General features: G+C 37.3%; 1 pseudogene; it reads left to right on the top strand.

The window, feature by feature from the left end:
- The first annotated feature begins 1,201 nt into the window (after nucleotides 1-1,201).
- LOC149503055 (uncharacterized) lies at nucleotides 1,202-3,746 on the top strand (annotated as a pseudogene).
- Nucleotides 3,747-6,416: the final 2,670 nt, after the last annotated feature.

Raw genomic sequence — 6,416 nt, 5'->3', positions numbered from 1 at the left:
TGGACAAAAAAAATTTATTGATATGTCAATACAGATTTATTTGAATATAATCGTCTCCTTCAAAGAATACGGTTCAAAACCTGCATTAAATAAAGGTTAATAGTTAACCTGTTATTTATCTAAGATGTCGTTCCGAAGAGTTTTGTGACTGCCAATGGAATACAAAGTCAATAATTCGTTTTTCTGATTTACCAATCATTGTCCAAAAGTCAGATTGCCGCCTTTGATAATAGTCGACTCATATACAAGTTCCGAACAACAACATTTGGACCGTCGGTCTACCGAGCAAATATCACCCGCTCGGTGGAAGATCTTCCCTTTGTCGTATATCTCTCCAAAGAAGGATTACTGGAAATTCACCGGCCTGGTGTATGGGTTAAGTTCGAGCTTTTTGTCGAGTTCGATAAGTACGGTTACCAAGGTCCCTAAGTCTGCTCATGATATTAGAGCTGCAGGCATCTAATAGTAGTGTTAGTGGATCAGATGGATCCGTAAAGACGTGTCTACGACACAGAGAGATTTGTGGCCGGCAACGGTATTTAAAGGTTACTCGGGTGTTATTGAACTGATATTTTTCATAACTGCCATGAGTTTGCGCAAAGTTCTTCTTCAAGAGACGAACTGCCCTCTAGCGGTTGTTGTGTTTAATTTAATTAAATTGTTTCAATAAAAGTATGTCCAACAATAGCTGATATTTGTGTTACGGACAGATCGAAAATTAGGACATAATACTTACTAGTAGGTGGTAAATAGTAATAGCTAAAATTGTTGTACTTCTAATATTCTATACACATTTATCGAATTGTTTTTATTGTCTCTAACTAGCTTTTTGTCTTTTAAACTTGGCTAAATATAATAGTAAATAAAGCCTAGTTTATCCCAGTTTGTATATAATCACGTAAAAATTAACATGAAAATGTACTTCAATTTTAAAACGTGAATGTAAAATTAGATGGCTGTGCTAGCTACATTGGTTGTCTGTAAGAATATTTACTCATGTGATCATGACATTGACGGAGCGCTACACGTGTGTCTCGTTTTTGCTGGTTATTAACATAGATAATAATACACTTAATATTTGGTATTAACGCTTGCTTACAGTAATTATACAGGGTACCCCGTAAACGACGGTGCAAATTTAAGGCGACTCAACGAGTCTTTCCCTAGACGCGAGATTAAGCCGTATCTAAAAATATTTTGTGTTTTAATTAGGTACACGACCCGCGTAAATCGATGAATATACAGCAAAACAAACCATGCAAACATATGTATGCAAGTCGGTGTCGTTATAATTCTTCAGTTGATATTCAAGAACGTTTTAAAGTTATTTAAACGTATTGAATCGATTGGTGACGGGTGCGGCATTTCAAATGACAACAATAAACTTTGTGGATGTCAAAAACAATTTGTGGCACGAAAAAAGCGCGGGAAGTGTTGAATTAAGCGGGCGTCTTTTTTTGGCTAAACTTTTGAAAATTAAATTAATTTAATATTACAGGATCAGTTAAGTTGTAAAGTGTATATATATTAGTAGTATTGATTATTTATAGTTTTAGTTTGTTTTCTTCGCCTGGTAAGTCATCTTATTGTATTATATGTAAATAGTATTTTTTTCTTGGCCTCCATGTTGGAGCCCGAAGACCCTGGAGGGACATCCCTCCAGGTGTCTCATGTAGTTACAATAGATGCTTCGGGAATGGAAACGAAAGGTTCCATTATAGATACAGACTGTTCGGAAAACATTAAATCCGTTAAAAGAAAGAGAATATCAACTAGAAACCAAAAAAAGAGAAGGAATCACAAACATACAGATCTACCAGATTGCCAACTTTCCCCTAATGATATAAAGGATAATGTTATACCTAAAGTACTTGAGTCAGATGATAAAATCACTGAAATCCATCATAATGAGGTTGCTCACTCTAAAAACATTACGAGTAACCCTCGCACTGCTAGGCTGCTTTACCAGGCGTCAGACCCTGCGCCTTATGATGTACATATTCAAAAATTTTTACAACCTAATCAAACCGGATCTATTCATCCAGTACAATTTGGATTTTTTCTAAAAAAAAATTCAATAAAAAGCATTGTAGAGGGAAGCATAAAAAAAATTGGAAGGAATAGGTTGTCATTTCAATTTAAAACATTTCAGGAGGCTAACTCATTTCTAAATCACAAATCTCTTGATGATAATAAATATAAAGCTTTTATTCCGGCCTTCACTATCACCCGCATGGGAATAGTGAGAGGTGTTCCATGTGACTGGGACGAGAAAGATGTTATAGAAAATATAGAGCTTCCGCAGAACTGTGGAAGCATTCTGAAAGTTCGGAGACTAAACAGAAAGGTTTATGACGGCGAGACACCCAAGTTTGTTCCAACTGAGACCGTAGTTTTGACCTTTGATGGGAAGGTGTTACCTCCCAGGGTCTTTATGTGTTTCAACTCCCTACCTGTAGAGCTTTATATTTACCCCACGCTGCAATGCTTTAATTGCTGCCGTTTTGGTCACACCAAAATGCAATGCAGAGGCACTCCAAGGTGTTACAAATGTGGTGACAATCATTCAGGTATAAGTTGCGAGACGGAAAGAGATGATGCTGTGTGTATTTTATGTTCTGGTTCGCAACAGACAAAAAATTCCCGGAGTATGCTAGGCAGAAAGCTATAAAAGAAACAATGGCTAGAAACTCTATATCCTATTCAGAAGCAAGTAAAGTCTATCCACCAGTTTCAAAATCTTATGCTGACATTGTTGCTTCTGCTTCATCAGCCCCTTCGGGTCCAACTATGACTTATTCAAGCCCCTATAATTTAACAAGCCCTTTTAAGAGTCCGACTCAATCATATAAGAAAACAGTATTCTTGAAACCCAAAGCTCGTCCCAGAAATTCTAGTAAGGGATATGATCAAAAAGCGCATGCAGAGCTTATCCAAGATTACAGCAACATTCCTTCCTTTTCTACAGGTTGTCTCAAAAATTACAATGATTTGTCAGAAATAATAACAAAGGATCTCATTATTTCTATAATTCAGTACCTTTCACAATCGAACATAATTAAAATACCGTCCAACGATGCCGTTTCTTCAAAAACTTTTTTAACTAATGGACAGTCAGGACCATCCACGAAACCAGTCTCTGGTGATTCAATGGAATTGCCGGAGTATTAATAGTAAAAAAAGTGACTTAATTTTTTTATTGAATAGTTACAAACCATTTGCAGTCTCTCTTCAAGAGACTTGGCTTCGTCCTGGATTCAATTTTAGAATTCCAGGACATGTCTGTCTTAGAGAAGACAGAACAGATGGGTATGGTGGAGTGGCACTAATTCTTAGGGGAGGTGTGCCCTTTGTCCACTTACCCATCCCTAATCACAGTGATAAATTTTCTATTATTGCTGCTAGTGTAAATAATATCTGTTTTGTAAATATGTATATACCTCACCCTTCCAATGAAGTCTTTGACGATATTCGTAGCATCCTATCTTCCCTCCCGCGCCCTATTTTGGTTATGGGAGATTTCAATGCACAACATTCTATGTGGGGAAGTTCTAAGTCTGATCATTATGGGGCTAGAATCTTAGACATCTTAGATGATAATAATTTATGTCTTTTAAACTCTGGTTGTCCTACTAGAAGAACACAGCCCCATGAGGGTATTAGTGCACCAGATCTTACCCTTTGTAGTCCCTCACTTGCTCCTACATTAAACTGGTGGCCTCTATCGTCTTCATATGGAAGCGATCACTTTCCACTAATGGTATCATTTCCTCAAAAAATTTGTGAAAAGACATCAAAGGCCCCTCCCCGGCTAAAATATAGACTTAAGGATGCCAACTGGTCATTATTTGGAGATAAAGTTCAACAAAATTTATCAACCATACCTCCACTAAATGACAGCAGTAATCATCTTTGTGCTGAAGCTTTTACACGGGCCCTACTACAAGCTGCTGAGGAAGTTTTTCCTATAAAAAACAATAGTGGAAATGGGTATATTCCATCACCTCCTTGGTGGGACAGTGAGTGTTCTGCTGCGATAGCTGAGAGAAAGATAGCTGAAGAAAATTACCGAGAAAATTCTACAACACAAAATTTTAATATTCTTAGTAATCTTATAACTAAAACTCGTAAATTATTAAAACAAAAAAGATTCAATAGCTGGAAATCTTTTTGTGCCTCAATTTCACCAGAAATTTCTCCATCTCAAGTTTGGCAAAATATTCGTAGATTCAGATCCGCTTTCAAACCTCCAAGGTCTCCTTTCATGGATAGTAGTACAGTTGATTTGTTTCTTGACAAATTAGCTCCACCATTTGTTCCATCTATAGATAATATTTCTTCTGACTCACAGCCTTCTCTCCTCTCCCAGCATGATGGTAGCGATTCATTCATTTCCTTTAGCCTTTCAGAACTCAAAGGGGTTTTTTCAAGGCTTAGGGACTCAGCCCCGGGTTGTGATGGAATTCCATATTCTTTTCTTCAAAACCTGAACGACTCCTGCCTTTCTTATTTTCTCAGTTTAATTAATTCAATCTTAACATCAGGTAATATTCCTCCATCATGGAAAATCCATGAAGTTATCCCAATACATAAGCCCAACAAACCCATTAATGATCCAGCATCATACAGACCAATTGCATTAGCTTCAGTGATTTCCAAAATTTGCGAACATCTAGTTAAAAATAGACTAGAATGGTTTATTGAGAGTAAGGGATTACTATCTCCTAACCAGTTTGGATTTAGGAAAGGTAGGAGAGTACGATGGATAGTCTCAGCATTTTTATGACAGACATAAGATTGGCATTTTCATACAATAAGTCTGTGTTAGCAGCATTCTTAGATGTGTCTGCAGCCTATGATAATGTCAACCTTTCGGTTCTGAAACAAAAAATGATTAATTTGAATATCCCACAAATTTTCATAAGTTTTATAATCAATCTTCTCTCTGGTAGAATGCTTAAAGTAATATCAGAAGACTCTTATCAATCCCGTATTGTCTGGAAAGGTTTACCCCAGGGCTCCGTTTTAAGTCCCTTACTTTACAATATATATTCTCATGATCTGGAGGCCTCTCTTAGGGGTAAAGTTAACACACTCCAATATGCAGATGATTTACTCCTCTATGTCTCTGGTGATTCTATTGACAACATGTCTGATACTGTCACATATTCTCTTAAGTTGCTAAAAGTTTGGCTTGACAATAACTCTCTAAGCCTTTCAGTTCCTAAAAGTATTATAGTCTTATTTTCACGTATGAGGCTTCCTCCATCAGTGTCTGTATTTTATAATAACATTAGAGTTCCTGTTAAAAGTGAAGCAACATTTCTTGGGGTAATTTTAGACTCAAGACTTACAGGAAGCCCTCATTGCTACTATATAAGTGATAAATGTGAGAAGATTCTAAATATATTGCGTTGCCTCTCTGGAGTTTGGTGGGGAGCCCACCCTTTCTCTCTAAAGCTTTTGTATAATGCCCTAATAAGGAGTATTTTGGACTATGGAACATTTATACTTGAACCCTGTAATGCAGTAGCTCTCCATAAGTTAGACATTATCCAGTCTAAGGCTCTGAGAATAATTGCTGGGGCTATGCGTTCGAGCCCTATTAACGCTTTGCAGGTCGAATGTTCTGAAGCCCCCCTGCACCTCAGACGACAATTTCTTTGTGACCGGTTTCTATTTAGAGCATTCCAAGTTTATAATCATCCTCTTTACACTAAGTTACGGTCTCTGCTGGAATGTATGGATTATCCGTACTGGGTTCATAAATCGCCGCCATGCCTTATTGTTAGTCTCCAAAAGTACTTAGCTCTTCAAGCTCCTACACATAGATCACAATTCCTTCCAATATTTTGTGTTAACTATGATGCCCTAACTTTAAATCCATCTATTATGTTTGATTTCGGCCTAAGTAAATAAGATCTTTCTATCAATGCCAAATTTGTTGATATTATTGACAGTGACAGCCGATGGAAAAATTGTCATTTAATTTTTAGCGATTCCTCCAAACCCGGTCCCGAGGAGTGTGTGGGGGTCGGCATTTTCCATCAACAGTTTGGCATTGTTCGGAAAATAAAATTGCCTCCAGAGACTTCAGTATTTACTGGAGAATGTTTTGGTCTGCTGAAGTCTCTGGAGTACATTTTAATGATGAAGCTTAAAAAGTCAATAATTTTAACTGACGCTAAAAGTGCCCTCCAAGCCTTGGAACGTTTTCCTTTTAACAGTAACCGAAATAATCATCCTGTGATTATTGCATGTCGTGATTTATTGTATCAATGTTGCATCAAAAATTACACAGTTTCTTTTGCTTGGATTCCGGGGCACTCGGGTATCTTTGGCAATGCCAAGGCCGATAGCCTTGCCAAAGCTGCGGTCAATGATGGAGATTTGGTTCCGTACAAAAACTTTTGTTG

This window comes from Bombyx mandarina, chromosome 04 (genome assembly GCF_030267445.1).
Source record: "Bombyx mandarina strain Sakado chromosome 04, ASM3026744v2".
In the NCBI taxonomy this organism is placed as follows: Eukaryota; Metazoa; Arthropoda; class Insecta; order Lepidoptera; family Bombycidae; genus Bombyx; species Bombyx mandarina.
The sequence above is the reverse complement of the archived record's forward strand: the minus strand, read 5'-3'. Positions and strand labels throughout refer to the sequence as shown.